Source organism: Rhinolophus sinicus, chromosome 5 (genome assembly GCF_057876585.1).
Source record: "Rhinolophus sinicus isolate RSI-liver-muscle chromosome 5, RSI-T2T, whole genome shotgun sequence".
Taxonomy (NCBI): Eukaryota; Metazoa; Chordata; class Mammalia; order Chiroptera; family Rhinolophidae; genus Rhinolophus; species Rhinolophus sinicus.
In genome coordinates, this window is record NC_142505.1 from 4,769,131 (window position 1) to 4,789,705 (window position 20,575).

Below are 20,575 nucleotides of genomic sequence, written 5' to 3' on the forward strand. Positions count from 1 at the left end.
TATGAATTTCAATTCAGGATAGGAAAGGTAATGTTACAAACATATTTGTTTTTTAAAAAAAGGGATTGTGGTGGAACTAAGAACTACAGTTTTAAGGAAATGAGAGACTCTTTTTTTTCATGCCAGAATTTATACACCAAGTAAATAATAATCCCATCTAAGCCTCCTTGGCAACCAAGGAATTATTTTGTTGGCCATTTTTGCTCCAAAGACTTTTGATTTTCTTCTCATGGAACTATCTTCAGAGGCAACACAGAATTTTATTTGTTCCCCTCCCGAGAATTTTCTAGAGTTCTGTTCATTGAGGGGAAATTTTGATTTTTGAAAAGAACCAATAGTTTTTCTGAGCCAATCGTCATGACTCAGGTAGCTGATCAAGCTGGATGAGGATATCCTTGGTGACAGATTGTGAGACAGGTGACAGGATTGTTTCGTACGTCTTTGCATCTCTGCCCCCGCACAGTACGTGGCACGCAGTAGAGGCTCGGTGTTGAGCCAAATTGGATCAAATGTGCGGAATGAGCTTGGGGTAAGATTATGGAATCAATGTGTGTGTGTCGCACCGAATTTGAGTAACATAGAAGCAGCCTCTATAGCAGAAAATGAAGCCTCCTCCTTTGGGTATCAGTGAAAACATCTAAAAGCTGGTACAGTGGGGGTACATACAGTCCAACAGGAGTGGACGCTGCGGTGACCAGCGGGTAAGCCTGCATTGGTGCGTTCCAGTCGAAAATTGGCACCACCCTTTCCTGTCCATCCAGCGGCCAGAGGGAACTGTTTGGAGCAATGGCGGGTTTTGAAAGTTCTCTCCTTACAGGAAACACCATTAACAATTTCGTGAGCATCTTTCCAGACTTCAAATGTGTCCACCGAAGGTGTGCGCAGCCCACTTAGAACCACTGTGTGATCAAGTGTTTTGAGTAGTTTGGCTCAGAAGGGAATTTTAAAGCAAGAGTGCCAAAGGTATTTTTGAAGATGGGAAAACAAGAGGACAATTTTAATGGAAAGTGTGCTTTCTGATGTATGAGTTCTCATGAATGCATTTCTCCTCCTCTTTCGAAAGGCACTGGAACTTTGGAGTTGGTAGATTTGACTTCAAATTTCAGTGGGGAACAAGAGCTTATATTCCAGGGCAGGAGACCAACCCTACACAGGTGAGCAAATAAGGAAACAACGTCAACATCATTTACAATTGGGGTAAATGTTTCGAAGGATAGAAATAGTGCGATGGTTTAGAGCAGGGGTGTCAAAACTGCAGCCCACGGGCCAACTGCGGTCCTCAATCCATTGTTAATTGGCCCGCAGCAAATTCCAAAAATATATTTAGTTTACTTAAATAAACCAGGAGAGGCAATCCGTACTTCACCTCGAGTGAGTGGCCCAGCTGTTTATGTATTTTACCACATATGGCTCTTGGTAAAAAACGTTGAAAAAAGTTTGGACACCCCTGGTTTAGAGACTAGAAGAAGAAGGTCACTTTCAGTAGCATCATCGGGGAAGGCCTCTCTGAGGAGGTGACCCCTGAATCGAGACCACAGACTGTGCAAAGGCCCTGTGGTAGGAGAGGGTTTGGTGTGCTTGAGGAACTACAGGAGACACAAAAGATAGTGACCACCTAGGAGAGTCCTGGGGGGTGAGATCAGAGCAGCAGGCAGGGACCAGACCTTGTAGGATCTTGGAGGCCTACAAGGGCTCCATGGGAAGGAGTTTGGATTTTATTGTAAAGGGAGTGACTTGTTCTGATTTGGTTTTAAATGACCATCTAGACAATGAGTGAGAGAAAGACAAGGATCAAAGCATGGAGACCAGTGAGGAGCCATTGTCGTTGTCCAGGCAAGAAAGGAGGACGGCTTGGAAGAGAGCGGTGCTGTGGAGAGGGGAGGAAGTAAGTGCATTCAAGATCTCTTTCTGAGATAGATCCAACAGGATTTGCTGGTGAAGTGACGCAGGTGTGAGTGTGTGTGTGTGTGTGTGAGAGAAAGGGACCAGTAAAGGACCAATGCCTAGCATTTAGACCTGGGTAACTGTGCAGATGGTGGTACTACTTACAGAAACAGGGAAGGTAGGTGAAGAACAAGTCAGGAAAGCAAAGGGGTCAGGAAAACGAGGATTTGTTTTATGGTCAAATCCATTTTGAAATGCCTCTTTGACACCCAAGTGAGATACCAAGTAGGCAGCTGGATAAATACATTTAGAGTTTCAGGGACGCGTCTGTCTGGAGATATAAATTTCAGAGTAATCCACGTATATTAAAGCCTAAGGAGTTGACATTGAAAGGCGGCTGTGTTTTCCAGTTTTTCAACATCGTTGTTGCAAAGTCTGTGAGTGATAATAAAAAGACCTTTGCGAGGGAGAAGGGACGAGAGAGAGAGAAAATGACAGACGGCCCAATTCCAATTTCATCTCTAGGCTCCATCTTGCAACAAAACAAGCTCTAGCTTTTGCAAATACTTGAGAGGGGACGCTTCTGTGAGACCTGAGACACACACACCACCTGCTGGTCATTTCATAGCATTTTCCAACACACCCTTCTGGGCAGAAAGAAGTTTTTAGTTGGAGAGCATGAGCTGCCATGGGAATACCAAATAAATCAGGGTCGAGCTAGCCACCCCGCTAACTAACAGTCTCTCACTGAGGCGATTGTAAGTGCCACGGATGTGGTGGAATCGTGGGGGACCCTGGGTTTGGAGCAGAGAGCGCGGACTTCAATCTGGCCTTGGCTTAAGCAAATGGCAAGTCTCTCCTTCTGGACTCTAGAGCAGCATGTCCAATGAACCTTTCTGTGGTGACAGAAATGTCCTATATCGGCCCTGTTCAGTGTGAGAGCCACTAGCCACATGTGGCTGTCGAGCCCTTGAAATGTGGCTGGTGTCACTGAGCAACGGACGTTTTACATTTCAATGACTTCAAATTTAAGTTTAAATAACCACGTATCGCTAGTGATTGCCATACTGGACAAGGTAGTTCAAAGACTCAGTTTCCTCATCTGTACAGTGTGTGTGACAACACTTACCTATGCATTTTGTGCAAGCTAAATGAGATAGTTTGGGAAAACATCCAGGATGGCGCATGGCTCATGACAGGCACTTATGATGTGTGTTTGGATATACACTCCCATAGAATCAGTAGAACCTTGCACCCACAAGCCTCCACCCATCACTAAATTCATCTCTACATTTTTCTTTAATCTCCTGCCGTGAATTCAAAAGGAAAAACCTGGGATATTCATTAGCACCACAGCTCTGCCGCTCTTAAAAACCTTCTGTTGGAAATGAATCAATCAGTGTGGTGTTTGATATTCTCCCCACCATTTCTGAGACAGGAGTCTGCATCAGCTTATGGTGAGAAAGTCATTCCAGTCAATGAATAATCAAAGGCAAAGCCAAGCAGATATGCTCTTGGCCCCCGTCCTGTGAAGCCACCCACCAGGCACATTGAAGAAATCTGTTCCGGCTTAGCATATTTTCCACAGGAATTGGTTGTAGTTTTCTCAGACTCTTGGATTGGCTAACCTTCTCTTGGGCCTGTTCCAGGTGAATGAAACAGGGAATGAAGGAAATTCTGATTTTGGCCTAAGTTTCAGGGAGAGGACCGTGGCATGAGCCTTGACACTGCTGGGAGCAAGACAGATGTTTGCTCATGCCTCTCTCTCCTGAGTGCGGACAACATCAGGGCTTCTGTTGTTTTCCCACGGGGTTCCCTTCTTCTCGGAGAGGGCTACCGGTGACTTAGGGAGAACACCACAAAATACCATGTAATTAAACTAATCATCGCTCTGTCGATGCAGGAGGTTAATATTTTAAACCATGGGGTTACGATGCTGTTAAGATAAACAAGAGGCATTCTCCTGAAATGGTTCACTGTGTTGGCTTAGAGTCAGGAGACCTGGGTTTAATCTCTAGCTTCTCCAGTTGCCCACTGTGTGACCTTGCGCTAGTACTTAAGATCTCTGAGCCTCTGTCTTCTTGTCCGTAAAAACAGCATGACGCTGCCGCTTCAGCAGATGGTTGTGAGGAGAAAGGAGTGAGGTGTTGTAAAGCTCCAGCCCTTGTGTGACGTAGGGACTCAAAAAATGTGGGCTAGTGTTATGTCACCCCTCTGTAGTGTGATACAGCTATCCTTCCGAGAGAGAAAAACCCATGACATAGCATTTTTGTGTCCCCCACTGTGATGGGTTACCGGGTGTTACCCCCAACAAAGCCCACCCTTTCCCCCTGCCCTCGCCTGACAAGGAGAGGGCCAGGAATGGGAAATAGAGGCAGAGAGATTTTTGTCTCACTATGAAGTATATGTTCAATAACTGTCCAGAGCTGAAATGGGCCGCCTCAGGTGGAGAGACGGTCACTTATGCCCTAACTCGGCCTCATTTTCTTCAAGCTCAGCAGTTTCGGGAGTGCTGAAAACCAGAGTACAAGGTAAGCACACCATTATTACTGAAGGGCTCCTTCTCATTCTTTTCCTTCCCCCCACCCCCTTTCTTCCTCCTTCCTTCATTTCCTCTTTCTTTCTTCCTTCCTTTGTTTCATTTTATTTTGGTGTAAAGACATGAATCTGGAAAATACATTGTATTTGAAATTGTCTTGGTTCTCCCTCACTTTGTGGAAACCCGTCCCCTACCCTCTGCTAATCTGTTCAAATTCAAACACTTAAAAATCATGGCAGCAAAACAAATGCTCAAAAAAAGGAAAAACAGACAGAGAAAGTAGCCTGGGCCCGTAGTGTCAGCAGGTGCGGACCCCCGACGTGCTGAACAGGAGTTTCTGCTTGTGTTTTCTCCTTTCCTCCTTTCTCTTCAGAGAGGGGGCCCGAAGCAGCTGCTTTTTTTACAGGAACACTGCATGAGTTTCCACTCCTCCCATCGCTGCCCACAGTGGTGGCAGGAATTAGGCTGTTTTCATCTTTCTTTGAAGCAGTTCTGGGCTAAACGTCTGCTTTTGCTTTTGCCACCATCAGCCTCTGGCCAAAGGAAGGAAAGGGAAAGTCTTCTTTCAGACTCCTGACGCCAAACGAGGACTGCTTTCACAGACGGTGGGTGGCAGGGGTCATCAGACGGTCGACCTGGAGCCCTGGACTTCTGCTGAAGACACAGGGAGAGGGCCCCATGGCCCAAAGCATAACTGGAGGCGCAAGTATAAGAATGGCAGCCAGGGGACCACTGATTCCCTTGGGGAGAGTGGACCTCTGGCTACTTGCCCTGCCCTTGTCCTCCTCCAGCTCACTCGTCCTTTCAGCAGCGTTCCTCCCGTAACTCCTGGTGCTGCACTTCCTCTCCTCAACGTCACCCGAAAGCATCTCTGGGGTTTCTTTAGGGACCATAGGAGAGGACCCCGTTTCCTGCAACCCAGTCAGAGAGGACGCCTGTGCTGACAGCCCTTGCCTCACTCAATCCCACACGACCTCACCTGACGTCTTGTAAACAGCTCCCATCTCCTCCCCACCAAAGGGCCCTGGGCGTTGCTAAGGTGTGCTGGTACCCAGAGACTCTGATGCTTTTTCTCTCTGGGCTCCTGGTACCCGATTTACTAGGACCTGTTTCCAATCCACCACCCCACCCAGTTTTCTAAGGTTCTGGTATCTAGTTAGGGAAGCCGCCTGTATCCCTGTTCCTCTGACCCTCTGGAAAGTGACTAATTACAACCAAAACCTGCACATCGATCTCTAATATTACCACCAACACAGGTTGAATGACCTCTTGTAGGATGCTGCTGATAAGACCAGAAGCCTCCATGTCTTGAATATTATTAGTGCTTTCCATGGATGGGCTCCTTTACTTCTCTGAACAGCAAGCAGTATGACATGAATACTATTATTATGCCCACTTTACACATGAGCAAAGGCCCAGAGAAGTTCATCAGCTTGCCCAAAAGCACACAGCTAGTTTAGTTTTGGAAATGAACTTCAAATCCTAGTCTACCTGACACCAATGTCCGTGATCTTTACCCTTAGACTGCTTCTGGTTATTCCTACTAAACTTTCTAAGAGAGATTGTAAAGAGAATTAAAATATTAGATGGAGCTGAGGAGATGGAAATTGGCCTCTGTATTAACTAGGGAAGTGTTAGCTACTATAATGATTTAACCCCCAATTTCAGTGGCTTAATACAGTAAAAATGTATTTGTTACTCATATAACAATCTAATGAATGTGTTCCTGGTGGCTTTCCTCCATGTGGTGATTCAGGGACCCAGGCTTGTCTCATCTCATGGCTCTGCCATCCCCTTGGAGACCTCTGCATCCAGGAGCAAGGAGAGAGAGAAGAAATGGCACACCCTCTCCTTAACTGCCTTGGCCCAGAAGTGACGCACACAACTTCTGCTCATTTTCTACTGGCCAGTACTCATCGTGTAGCGTGGCACAAATGAAGGGGTGCTGGGAAATGTAGTACTTCCCTAGCAGCCACTTCTCAGCTTCAACTCTGCACCATGGGACAGGGCATAAAGTGTTGGGTAAAAAGTTAGCTACTTCTGGCCCGCCTTAATGATCTTTTATCTCACAGAAGTTCCTTCTATCCCCAAATTCCTTCTTTCTCATAGGTGCTATGATTTCACAATTCAGTTTGTCTGGAATGCATGGGGATTTGTGAAGCCTTGACAGTCCTTTTAGTATGGTAATATTCTTGTGAGAAATGACCGAGACAGACCATGTCTGTGGTCAGTGCACTCTGTGTCCCGATGTTTTCAGCATCTGAGAAGTGAGTGTCTGGATCTTTCCATGGTTCAGTCATGGGCTGAACTGCAGCATTCCAACAGGAGGGCCAGACGGACTGCAGAGGCAGCAGCCTCGCTTGGGCTCTGTGGCTCATTGGAGACAGAGGCACTCTAAGACGTGGTTTTTATATAATGTTTAGAAATAAGCATCTGAGAAGTGTGGAAACATGCCGTCCTGATTTACTTAGCTCTATCGCTAAGCACTGGCATTATCACCATCTGCCGAATGTGGAAGTTGTTTAAAAATGAGTCACCTGGCACCAAAAGCCATTTCTGCGCGGAACCAACACACACACAAAACCCTTCCCTTAGTATCAGCGAAAAGTTTCCACTGCTTATGAATTCTAAGAAGGCTAAGGGAGCTTGAGTTCCCCCAAGTGGCATTTGGTTATTTATCCTCCAGCACACAGATGTCAAATGCCCTCGACGTTGCTGGTACACTTGCTTTTCAAGGATGTTGAATTATGTCACATGTACAAATGCAATGTTCTGTCTCAACTCATGTGAGTGCTGGCTGAATTAGACTGCTTCGACTCTCTTTCCCGTCTGACACTCAGTATTCCTGTGATAGTTGGCACCTTAACCAATGAGAAATGCTAACCAAGAGATAATAAAATCATCTCTTACACATCCAAAAACATGCTAAACTTCTCCCCAGTGAAGGACTCAAAGTCCCTTTACCCATTTGGGGGTGATGTTCATTTTTTGTCTAATTGAGTCATACTGTCCCTGTGATATCCTGTAATGTAAATACTGACATATTCTGTAACTTAAATACTAAAATATATCCTGTGACTTAAATACTGAAAAAATACTTAAATGCTGAACTATAAAATAATAGAATTACTATTATTACATCTTATGTTATGTGTTAACGATGGTAGGGAAGAGGGAAGACAACTATTGATTTGTACATGAGTAAGTACGAGTATATTCGTGTTAGACTAAGGAAGACACGCTATTACAGTCCTGGTTTCTGCAGCTGCACGGCTGCACGGTCATAGCTGACGTTTAGAATAGAATTGCCTTCTTCCACGCTGCAGTCCGTATTCCCCTTCCCCTTAGCAAGCACACGGTGGTGGCTCCTTGCCAGAGTCCAAACCTTCATTCCTAACCCACTTACCGCGTAACCCACAAAGCCGTCAGTTTTATGTGGGGCCTGGAACAGAAGAGAGCAGGATCAGACTGCAGACCAAATAGTGTTTGAAGTGTCTGCAGCAAAGAGCTGCTGTGGGAAGCCGCTGGTGGGACGCCTCTCAGTGAATCACAGCGTGGAACCTTAGGATTTGTGGCGAAGCGGCATCATCCTCTGCAGGTAAACCCTCCTTTTTAAGAGGCCATGGGGTTGGCTGCTGGGCCTCTGTGGAGACGGAACGCTTGCCCCTGCCCGGTCCACTGAGTTACTACGCAGCCTGAGCTGACCGTAAGAACCGGGTGTGTGCTGGCCAGCACCAGAGCACGTGTCAACCTTTGAGAGTCCAGCCAATTTCTTCACAAGGACTTACTAGGAGACCTGAGTTATTTACGCTCCAGCCAGCTGGGTGACTGGAGCATCCACCTTCCTCGTCTGCAAAGTAAGGACCCTGTTCTCACTGAAGAAGGACCCAGCAAACCCCGTGGAGGGCAGGAGCCATCCAACTGCGTGTACAGAGCAGTAGGTTTCTCGGTAGGAATTTCTGCCCAAAGATTCCAGGCCAGTTTGTTTAGCCCGTTTATGCCAATGGCTCTCTTGCCTGACTTCGTATCATTCTTAATATTCTAACGTGCGTGCGTGTGTTGGGCAGATGAGGGGAATATCTGTGAGGAGAGCATCTGTATTGTTGCCAAAAGTTGTCATAAATATATATAGTACATACAATATAACTATAAATATAGAAACATGTAAAACCCCTTTTTATTGCAGACACCTGTTAATATATCTCCTGGAACCAGGTTTCCATGGTATTCAGGTTGGGAGATTGTTAGGATATACTCTCCCAGTGAGAAGCAGTTGTGAAAACTGGTGAGTCCAATGTCTGGATTCATGCATGAGAATTTTTATAGAAGAAACGTGTTTAAGTTAAAACTCTAACTCTAGTTTTAACTTCACTTTAAGTTAAAAGGAGCCAAAGATGAAATTCCTTGTGTCTATTGCGACTCAAATCAGTGAAGTGTCTCACACCAGTGAGCCCTCGGTTAGATGCTTGCAGGACCTAGCGGTATTTCCCTAAAGTTGTTTTTAAATGCCTATTGTCTGCTTTAAATGATGAGCACCTTAGCTCCTGCCATGCTAAACCAGCCTCCATCTTCCAGTGTGATAATGAAGCATCTGATAGATGGCTGGAGTCTACGCGCTGGGGGTGGGGGCTGAGTGCCAGAGTGGAGGGGTTCTGATGGGATGAGTTAGAAGTCATTGGCTGTCAGCCTGACCAGCCACATCCCTAGTGCCCTGGCCACCTCCTCACCTGGGATGCAGAAGCAGTGCAGAGACTGAGCTTAAACCTGAAATGACTGAGAAAACCTGGACTTGAGGTTTTATTTTCTGCCATGCAACAGGACAAGAGTGCAACAGAGATTACATGAAACTGTGAACCGATAAAGAAAGGTCCCCTTGAGGCTTGTGGGCTCCTGTGTCTGTGAGAATTTATACTCCCCATCTTGTATGAGTGTTTAGGAATAACTGTTATGTGAGCTGAGACTTGCTGAACTCAGCTACGTGCCAGGCCCCCAGCGAAGCAAGCTTCTTACGTGAGGGAGTTCATCTAGTGCTCACTAGGGTCCCGGCAGGCAGACACCGTGACTCACATTTTACAGAGCAGCAAAACTAATGGGTTCACGGAAATGAACTCACAGAATCGAACTCACTGCACTGGGGCCAAGTCCAGGACGCTGGACAGTGAGGAGCTGGTTTCAGCTCCAAGACCGCCTGCTGTGGATGTCAGCGGCCCTAACCTCTGAGCCATCCTGTCCCCTAAACCCATCGCTTTTAACACATCTCGCCTTCTGTTGTAGTTTCAGGACACCCTACTTTTCCAACCTGATTATAACATTCTTATGGGCACGACTGTCTGATTCATCTTTTACATTTTTCACTGAGGTGTAACTCACTACCACAAACACAAATTGCCGGGTGTATGTGTGTGTAATCACACAAATCAAGATATTTAGAACATTCCAGCACCAAAGAATTTTCTCCTGAGCTCCATCCTAGTCCAAATGGTGACAAAGATAACCACTCTTCTTATTTCTACCACCATAAATTATTTTTGCTTGTTCTCGAACATCATATAAATGAGATCATACAACTATATTAGTATTTTATTACCTTACGTGACTTAGCACAGTCATTTGTGTTTACTTGCTAAGAAATGTTGACTAAATGTTTAAGGAATGCGTGAAGGGCCCTTACTCCTGGTGGCACACAAAAATTTTCCTAAAGATAAACCTAGATAAACCTGTGCATGTATAACATATTGTTAATATATAATCTATATTGTATATGCCTGTGGAGGTGTGTATGTACGCATACATGAAAAGCTGTGCAGTAGTTCATCTCCATAACAGCACCCGGCACACTGTTTTTGGAGTCTGTTCAATTGCTTCCCCCACTACCTGTGAGGCCCTCAGCAGCACAGTTGGTATTCACCTAGCACATATTTCATAGTCAGTGAATGTTTGTAGAATGAATGAATAAGCCATTCACTGTTTCCAGGTACTTATTGTCTATTCTTATGTACTCTTTTAAGTGTTGCTTTTGCCCTTTTAAAATTGGATTACTAGTCTATTACTGAACTGTAGGAATTCTTTGCAAACCCTCCATAGAAGTCCTTTGTCTGGTAGATGTTTTGCAAATGTAACTCCCAGTCGATAGCCTGCTTATACCTTTTTCTTAATTGTGTCTTTGATGAGCAGAAGTTTTAATTTTAAAGAAGTCCAACTTATCAAAATTTTTTTTCTGATTTTGCTTTCTGTGACCTAAGAAACTTTTCCTTACTCTCAAGTCCTGACACTATTCTTCTATATTTACCTCTAAAAGGTTTATGCTTTTACCTTTCATTTACCAAAGGTAATGCTAAAGATGTATGATGAATAGTCTTTTAATTTAGTTGTAACTTTCAAAAATAAATGTTTATAGTTACTTTCAATTCATGGCAAGTGATACTTGTTTTCTACTTAGGGAAGCAGTGTATAGTTTCTTTTTCAAATAAACTTATTAAAGCTAAAAAAAGTGAGAATGAACGTCTTAATATAGAAATGGAAATTGACAAAAATTATGGAGCTGATACTCGAATGAATGAAACTTGGTAAACGTTGAATTATTGGGGAAAACAAGAAGCTTTAGCTTTTGATGATTTTGTCATCTGTCATTGTTTTGATGACAACAATCGATTTTTTTAAACTCCTCTGTTAACCTTCTTCTTAAGGCTTTGGCATGGTCCTTTTACCGAATTCTTTAATCGTATGTAGTCCAAGTCTCAGAGCAGAAAGAGGGAGACATACAGCGCAGGCCACGACCGTGCCAGCAAGAATGACAGCGGCCCCCCAGCAGCAATGGAGCTCACTCCATACTCCGTAGGGACCTAGAGGATTTTGAAGTGGTGCACAGAAGTGTCCAGCACAACAGATGACCCCCCAAAAGTGCCTTTTCAACCCCTAATCATGGTGGAACTGAGTGCCTCCCACACGACCCTGCCATATGGTCATTTGAATCCTGAGCGAGGGAAAACTTTTTCCTTCCTTCCTTCCTTCCTTCCTTTTCTTTCCTGACTCAATATAAACAGAAGTTATAATGACTGTTGTCTCGCCTCAGTGGAGATTCTTCCACATCATTGCCCGTGGGGTGCATTCACACTGAAGATCAGAGAACACAGACTACCAAGAAAAAGATGCTAGAGGAAGCAAATCGTTATTGTTTACAAAAATCCAAGCAGCATAACCCAAAGCCAAAATGCATTTAGATTTCCTAGTGCTTTTTAATTAAAAGGGGAAAAGCCCAAGATTTGGCATGACTTGTGTGTGTCCTTGCCTGGATGATGGGGCATGGGCTGTACAGAATTTGAATATTGGTCCTGTCCATGAGAAAATCACTGCTACAATTCAAAACTATTTAAAACTGGTGAAAACAGTCTATCACTTGTACATTTGGGCATCAAGCCAGACAGTCAGAGGGCAGTTTTCCTGGATTGTCTTGGTCCCTGAAGGAGCTTTCATCAAATCATGCTCTGACATGATGCTTGTGGCTTGCATTGAAGGAAACTATATGAAACAGCTGAACATAATTCACTGTTACATTTTCTTTAGAGATGCTGTTGGAGGTAGTGCCATTACATCAGCCAACCCCCCCCCCCCCGCCGCGTGTGTGTGTGTGTGTGTGTGTGTGTGTGTGTGTGTGTGTGTGTGTGTAGTCAGGTAAAATCTATTTTAACCTTATATTCAATGGGCAAAATCAGTTTTGAAAATAATTGTGTTTTCTGTGTTGCTTGGCTACCTGGGAGTTTACTGCTAACTTTGCTGCCTACCTTCAATCATGGTACAAGAATAGTGTGTATTTCTGTGTACTGACACTTTATTAGCTTATCTTATTGTTGGGCCTTTACTTTCCCTACTCTAGTAGATTTTTAAGCAAGGAAGAAATCTTGTGGAATAGTATGCATTTAAAAAAAAAAAAGCCAGCCTCCAGTCTGTTTTAGAGTTAGGCTAGGTATAATTTTAAAGATAAAAATAGCATTTCAATATCCTGAAATCCATATAAATAACGTAAGTCATTCCAAGTGACGGAATTTTTAAAATTTAAAATCACTGGAAAATCTAAAGACTATTGACATTTACATCCCACAGTATTTTCTCTGAAGTCTCTCAAACTCTTTCTTTAAGTCTTGGAGCCATTAAATAGCATTCCTGATACCCTTTCCCAGTTCAAAACAACTAGTAAATAAGACACAGGAGACAGACAAAGGGAGGTGGAAATGTGATCTCTAGTCCCGGGGAAGGTGACTGCAGATGGTGACTTGGGAACACGCCACTGGGACTGCCAGGTCCTCCCACCCAGGCTTTGGTGTGGATCAGTTCCAGGTCTTCACTGTCCAGGGAAGAGCAGGTCCAAATTCTGCCCCCTTCAGGGTGGCAGGTGGAGAAGAGGACAGATCCTGCTCACTCCTTCCCCCAAAGGCACCAATCAGAGAAGTCACTCGCTCCCTAGAACTGGGAAGGAGGGGGACAGAGAGGCCTAAGCAGCACCCCCGTGGGGTGTTTCTTAATGGCTGCCAGTGGTATGTTGGGCAGAACCGTTCTTGATCAAACTGTCCTACACACTGTAAGATCTTTAGGGTCCTCGACTTGTGGGTCAGTTATTCAACAGCCCAAATCATGCCCCTGTATTTCCAAATGCACCCCCTTACCCACAGGATTAAGAACCTTGCTTTAGAGGAAGTTCCTTCAGGGAAACAGGAAGCTGATGGGGGAAGGGGCGTAGAAAGTGGCAGAGATGGAAGTCTCTTGCTAACGTTAATGCTTTGGTTATTATTAACTTTCTATTAGCTGTGAATTCCTAAACTATTTCCTTAGAACGACACTGATGCACGTGGTCCTCATTCTGGTCCTCTCTGGTATCCCCGACACGGAATGTTGGGAGCAGCTTTATATGGCAGGCAGCCAGCCTTCAGACTTGCTTCAAAGGCTCCCTACCCCTCAATGGGGAGTTTTGTTGTGTGGTCACAGGGACAGTCACATGGGAACATTGGTGGTATGAATCCTGATGAAGTTTAGAAAAGCTAAAGCAAAGGAAAAGGGCCGACTCAGGAGATATCAAGGGGAAGCCTGGGGGGCAGAGGGTGGGGCGGAGGGGTGAGGGGGGGATTTTGCCTCTCCTATCAGGCACTGCAAACAAAATATAAAGGTAATATCCTTCCCCATCACATTCCCAATTTTAGCACTCCAGAAGAGACTGAAAAGTTAATATTTCCAACTTCCACTCTGAATCCATCATGCACTCCTAGAGATTTTTTTTTTTAAAGATTTTATTGGGGAAGGGGAGCAGTACTTTATTGGGGAACAGTGTGTGCTTCCAGGCCTTTTTTCCAAGTCAAGTTGTTGCCCTTTCAATCTTAGTTGTGGGGGGTTCTGTTCAGCTTCAAGTTGTTGTCCTTTCAGTCTTAGTTGTGGAGGGCGCAGCTCAGCTCCAGGTCCAGTTGCCGTTGCTAGTTGCAGGGGGCGCAGCCCACCATCCCTTGCGGGAGTCGAACCGGCAACCTTGTGGTTGAGAGCCCACTGGCCCACGTGGGAATCGAACTGGCAGCCTTCGGAGTTAGGAGCATGGAGCTCTAACCGCCTGAGCCACTCCTAGAGATTTTTAAAAATGATTTTTAAGTTCTACAAGTAGTTAACATTTATTTCAAATAGCAGAGTCATATGTCGTTTTCTCAGACTTAGATGGTATCTGTTGTTGACGAACTCAGTGCAGTTTCTCTATTACCTACATGCCTTCCTTGCCCTTTAGGATTATTTTTAACTCTTATAATGGTGATCTTTACGACCTAAAATAATGTCCTTTAACCTCAGTCTATTTTTGAAATTTCGAGTGCTATCTATTGACACTCCTCTGTGTAAGGGAGTGGAAATTAGTACATTGCATTTCTGTCCAGTTCTCATGTCCACCCTACTTTCATTATTTTTATTGATTTGTTACTGGCAAGATTATAATTCCTTTCGTATTCATCTAAAGACTGAGTCTAAAAGCTTAAACTTAAGAAAACTATTATAATACTACAATTATGTAATGACTGTTTACCACAGAGCCAGTTAGTCTGACTGGACCCAACGAGAAGGAAGTGTAACCTTGTGCCCTTAAACTTCAACCCCTGGAGAAGAAGACGTCTGGAGCATTTTTCAAGTGTCTCTTCCTTCATTGCATTCTGGCTTTCTTCTCTTTTTCTGGGTCATACTTAGACACCACTGCTTCTTTTTTTATCTGACCCTATCTTCTTTCTTGAATTTCTTTTTCATGTCACTAGACTGTCTCCCTTTTCAATTATTTTACTGTTCTGTACTTTGGTTTATTTCTTTGCACGGTAGCCAAAAAGATGTCTTATAAGCATGTGAGTGCTTTAATCCGTCCAGCAGGTCACTGTGCCGTAGGTAAGCTGCAGTGATGCCATTCCTGTTTTTCTGGCTGGACTTCACCCTTTGATTTCCACCAGAGATCATACGTTGGCATGTAAGCGTGTCAGAACGACTTCATTAGAGGGATAATCTAAAACTTACACTTGCTGATTGAAAAATCTTAGACCATTCACACTTGGGTCCGTCTGGTGGTAAGGCATTTCTTGCAACAAAGCCTCCCCTTCCATCCGGTGCTCTTGGCTGAGGACTCCAGCGCTGAGGCTCTTGCTCACTGAGCTTCATTTCTCAGTCTCAGCTCATAACCCTGAAGAATCCTGAGAATCATCTTGGAGTGTCCAACTCAGCTCTTCCATCTCTCCCTTTTTTACACCCAGTCACTGAAGCTGGTGAACTTTAGCTCTTGGTTTCTTCTTTTAACAGTACTTTATGGAAGTATAATTGACATATGGGGAAATGCACAGATCGCAAATATACAGCTTGATGACTTTTTATGCGTGCACCACTGAGATCAAGATATACTGAACTATGTTTTTTTAAAAAAGGGAGGGTCTGAAAAAAAAAAAAAAAAAAGATGTACTATGTTTCTGTCACTCTGGAAAGCTCCCTCTTGCTCCTCTGCAGGTCATTGCCCTCCCTCCCTCCCAGCTAACCACTATTCTGACTTCTAGCACCATTATTATTTTGGCCTCTTCTAGAACTTCATTTAAATGGATCAAGAACTATGTTGTTGTTTTTTGTGGGGTTTTTTTGTCTCGCTTCTTTAGCTCAACGTGTTTTCAAGATTTGTTCATGTTTTTTCGTGGGTATCAGTAGTTTGTTCTTTTCTACAGATGAGTTCCATTTCATGACCAGACCAAATTTGGCATTCCATTCCTCTCTTAATGAGGGTTTGGATTCTTCCTAGATTTTGACTGTTATGACTCAAGCTGCTGTGAGCATTTGTGAGTCTCGTTGTGGACATCTGCCTTCATTTCTCTTGTGTACATACCTAGGAGTGCCACTTGCTAGGTGGTAGAGTAAGTACATGTTGAACTTTATTAAAAGGTGCCGTAGAGTTTTTCCACAGTGGTTGTAGCCTTTTCTGCTCACACCAGCAGCATGAGAGCGTTTCAGGGGCTCCACATCTTCACCAACACTTGACAGTTTTAGTCTTTTTAATTTCAGTCATTTTGGTGTATGCATAGTGGTAGCTCATTGTAGTTGAGTATTTCCTTTAGAATTTTATTTTTAAATTGGGAGTACATTCATCCTAGCATGTGTGAATACATCTGGGTGTTGCCTGATTCATGGTGGCTGTGTACAGAAACCTAGGATCAAAAATTTTTCATTCATAGTTACATCACTGACTTCTAGAATCCATGTTTGCTGACAAGGCGTCCAGTGACCGTGTGGTTCTTTGTTTTTCAGGTAACCTGTTTTCTCCTTCTGGTAGCAAAGAATATGAATATCTCTTGCAGAATTTTTTCTTTTCATTTTATCCTTAGAATTCTGAGAGTTTAACAGTGTGTTTCTACTCATGGGCCTCTTTTTACTCATCCTTTTGAGCACTCAGGGGCCTTTGACTTCCAAAGGGTCACACGTTTCTTCATCTTGAGGACATTTTCTTCTATTTGGGGAGATTATTTCCTCCTCGCTCTTGTCTCTGCTATCTGTCTCTGATAGTCCTAGTACAGAAGTTGGAACCCCATGGACTTATCTTCCATGTGTTTTAACTTTTCTTTTTAATAGCTTCCCTCACTATCAATATCACCCACCAGTGGTACTTTGGTTACAATTGATGAACCTGCATTGACTCATCAAAATCACCCAGTTCATAGTTCACCTTAGAGTTCACGCTTGGTGCACATTCTATGGGTTTGGACACGTGTAGAATGACACATATCCATCATTATAATATCACACAGAGTATTTTCACTGCCCTAATAATCCTCTATTCTCTGCCTGTTCATCCTTCCCTCTCCCCCAACCCCTGGAAACCACTGACTTTTTTTCTGTCTCCACAGTTTTGTCTTTTCCAGAATGTACTAGAGTTGGAATCATACAACATATAGCCTTTTCAGATCGCCTTCTTTCACTTAGTAATACACGTTTACATTTCCTCTGTGTCTTTTCGTGGCTTGATAGTTCATTTCTTTTTCACACTGAATAATATTTCAGTGTCTAGATGAACCCCCGTTTGCTTATCCATCACCTCTTAAAGGACATCTTTGTCGCTTCTAAGTTTGGGCAACTATGGATAAAGCCATTATAAATATCTGTGCAAGTTTTTGCATGGATGTTAGGTTTTCAACTCCTTTGGGTAAATACCAAGTTTAACTTTTAAAAACAGTTGTTCTTTTTTTCTCTGTATTCTTTGCTTTTTGTCTACATCATAAGGGATTTATTCAAGATTATCTTCTAGCTTGTTGTCTCGGTCCTCACCTCCATCTGTTCTATTATTCAGTCAGTCTATTCATTATTGAATTTTGGCTATTTTGGTCAGATTCGTTTATTCTGCTTATTCCTTTTTTATAGCAGCTTATATTAGTGAATGGATGTAAAATAGTCTCAAAGGAATTTGATGATCCTAATTCGTTTTTATTTTTAAAAAAATTAAATCTGTGTCCCCTGAACTTTTCTTCCTTTCTTCTTGGGTCAGTTGTTGTGTTTGTTCACCTTGATCCTTCTTTTCACTGTTTTCGGTTTTCCTTAATTATCTGGTCCAGCTGGTCTAAATGCAATTTGTGGCAGTTTGTGTTTTCCAGAGATGGCGCCACAAATATGTCCCATCTCACACACTCTCCTTATAATGTGATGCTGACACTGGTCCATCAAGAGGCGGAATCCATGTTCCCTCCCTTTGAATTGGGGAGGGTCTGTCTGCAGTGGAAGTGATGCTATATGACTTCCAAAGTTTGGTCATAAAGACAATACAGTTTCTGCTGGGCTGTCTCTCGGGACGTGTCCATTTGGAGCCCCAAGCTGCCCTTTAAGAAGCCCAGCTGCCCTGAAGCCACCACACTGGAGAGGCCGTCTGGGGAAACCACATAGAGATGGAAATGACTGAAGATCCAGCCCCTGCCTTTGAATTGCTCCAGTGCTCACAGCAATAGACATAAGTGGTCCCCACTGAATTCTGCCTAAGTTGTAAGCAATGTAAATATTGTCATTGTTTTACATTTTTAATCATTTGTTAAAAATGAGCACAGCAATAGATAACCAGAAGATCTCTCTTACCCCAATCACAGCCTCCAAACAGCCCTTCCCTGTGGGCTCCCACTCCCAGGTTTCTCCCAGTCCCTTTGGGAAGGGCTGCTCTTTATTCCAGTGCTTTCCTTCCACTCTTTTCTCTACTCATCAAGTTCCATTTTCCTTCAACCTTGTAGAACTTACCCCAATTTTTTACTCTGCTCCTGGTTCTCTTATTTTGTTTTCCTTTACAGTTATGGTTTCAGTATTAAAAAAATATCTTTTTATTGTCTTTTTCATAGGTCTTTGGAGACCAAATCCTGTGCTCAGTTGATGGGAAGCCTCGTAAAACTAAAACACATGCACACACACACACACACACACACACACACCCAGACCCACACACATACATGTTTTCAAAATGGAACAAAAAATCTGAGTGGAAGAAGAGGAATGAAATAATTTCATGAAGAGGATTTTTTGATCAATCACACACCATGAATTTTGAGGCCCTGGGCCAAGAATTAAGAGAGGACGTGAACATTCAACATGAAAGAAAGCAAGGTTCAAGTACAAAAAGCCTCCTTTAATTTATTTTTGTTTTGGTAAGAACACTTAACACGAGGTCTATCCTTTTAGCAAATTTTAAGTGAACGATCATGGTTGTCGACCGCAGCACAATGTTGTCCGGCAGATTCGTCTTACTTACCCGGAACTTTATGCCTGTCGAGTAATAACTACCCATTTCCTCTCCCTCCAGGCTCTGGTAACCACCACTCCACTCTTGGATTTTATGAATTGAACTGTTTTAGATACCTTATAGAAGTGGAATCATACCTTATAGAAGTGGCAGTAATTGTCTTTCTGTGACTGGCTTATTTCATACCTTATAGAAGTGGCAGTAATTGTCTTTCTGTGACTGGCTTATTTCCCTTAGCAAAATGTCCTCAAGGTCCATCCATGTTGTCACAAATGGAAGAATTTCCTTTTTAAAGGCTAAATGGTATTCCATGGTGTGTATATACCACATACCCCCTAGTCAGGGGAGAAGTCAAGAGGCCTCCATGAATCTTCAAGGGTCTACTTTGTTTTTCGCTCCCATGAAGGGCTTTTTCTAAGAGCTGTTTGTGTAACTGGAAAAAAATCAACTCACATCTCAGGCCATATCCGGTTGGATCAGAGATGGTGTCAAAACTGTCTGAACATGAGCAACTCCACCCTGGGACGCTGCTCGGGGCATGAAACTGTTCAGAAGAGGCATTCCACTTTGCGTGGTGAAGAGCTGAGCCAATCATATCCTCTTTTGTGAGGACAACATATTCTAAATGACCAAACATAAAGATGGGTTCCCGTCTCAGGCTGTCTCCTGAACATCCAGCAAAGAAGCACCGGGAGGCAGGGAGAGTGGGCTGCTGGGGAGTTCCATGCGACCTCTAATTCCTTGTATCCTTGCAATAACCTCCAATGTCGACAGTGATCTCTGGGCATGTTTGCCGTGGATGACTTAAAGGAAACAGACTAACAGAGTGAAATGTAACAGCCAACGTTATAGTTTACAACTTCTCTGTTCAACACTGGAGCAGTGGTGAGGGCAGCACAGCTGTCACTGCTTTGCAAAACAAAGGGATTTACAAATGGAGCAGAAGTCTTTGTCATCTGACACCTGCTGAGAAGATATCTTGTTTAAAATGCAAATATCTGTTCCCCACTGGAACAGTTTCCTCAGGTGACCCTCACCTCACGCACACTGAAATTTGAGAACCGCTATAATGCAGGTAGCTTTCTTCAAAAAGGGTGTGTATATGTGTAGGGCAGATGCACAATCTGTGTGTCAGAGGTGTTGGGGTAGCTATGTTAGAAGAGGTGGGTCAATGCCATTGCCCAGAAAGGAGGGTGAGATCAGCCTTTTACATCCCAAATCTTAAAGGACACTGGAAAGGAGAGGGAGGCAAGTGCTGTCTTTGCTACTAACCCAGGGATCATGAAGCAATTCATACTGGTTAAATAAACACAAGGAATTTTTAAATTTTATTAAGTTACCCGGATGCCATAGAAGGGTTGTTGTGTTACTGAAAACAGACGATCAGAAACTGTGGTTTTCCTGGCCCATTTAGAATTCTGACCACTAGAATGGACACTCCAAGAAGGTTTTCTTTTGTTGTTGTTTTGTTCACTGATATTGTTTTCACTGTCTAGGACAGTGCCTGGCACATAGTAGGTGCTCAGTAAATGTTTGTTGACTAAAACCACAGTTTCAAAGGATTCCCAGGTTGTTGCTTTGCTGCAGCAGAGGCAAGAAGGAATTCACAGGGATATCAAATCTGTTTCCTACATGCAAGCATCCAGAATCCCTACCCTTTGCAATGGTGGGAACCTCCACTAGAATTTACAAATCGGTGGTTTCAATTTGCAACCTCTGCTCCTGAGGCCAACTTCAATTTACTGTTTTATGAAGGAGCAATACCCTGAAGAGTGGACAAAGAATAAGTGTGTCCACCTTATTCCAGGTTGCTCATTGAGCTCTGCGACAGAGGCTCTCACTAAAGGCTCACAAGGTGACAGGCTCGGGGAGACCTCACCTGATCTCAAGGGGCCAGAGGGATT

The 20,575-nt window shown here is 43.6% G+C and overlaps 1 long non-coding RNA gene across 1 annotated transcript; it reads left to right on the forward strand.

The window, feature by feature from the left end:
* The first annotated feature begins 2,330 nt into the window (after positions 1-2,330).
* LOC141567146 (uncharacterized) lies at positions 2,331-20,002 on the forward strand. The gene is made up of 2 exons (XR_012489554.2): positions 2,331-8,372; positions 18,274-20,002. It is a non-coding gene; the product is annotated as an uncharacterized LOC141567146 (long non-coding RNA).
* Positions 20,003-20,575: the final 573 nt, after the last annotated feature.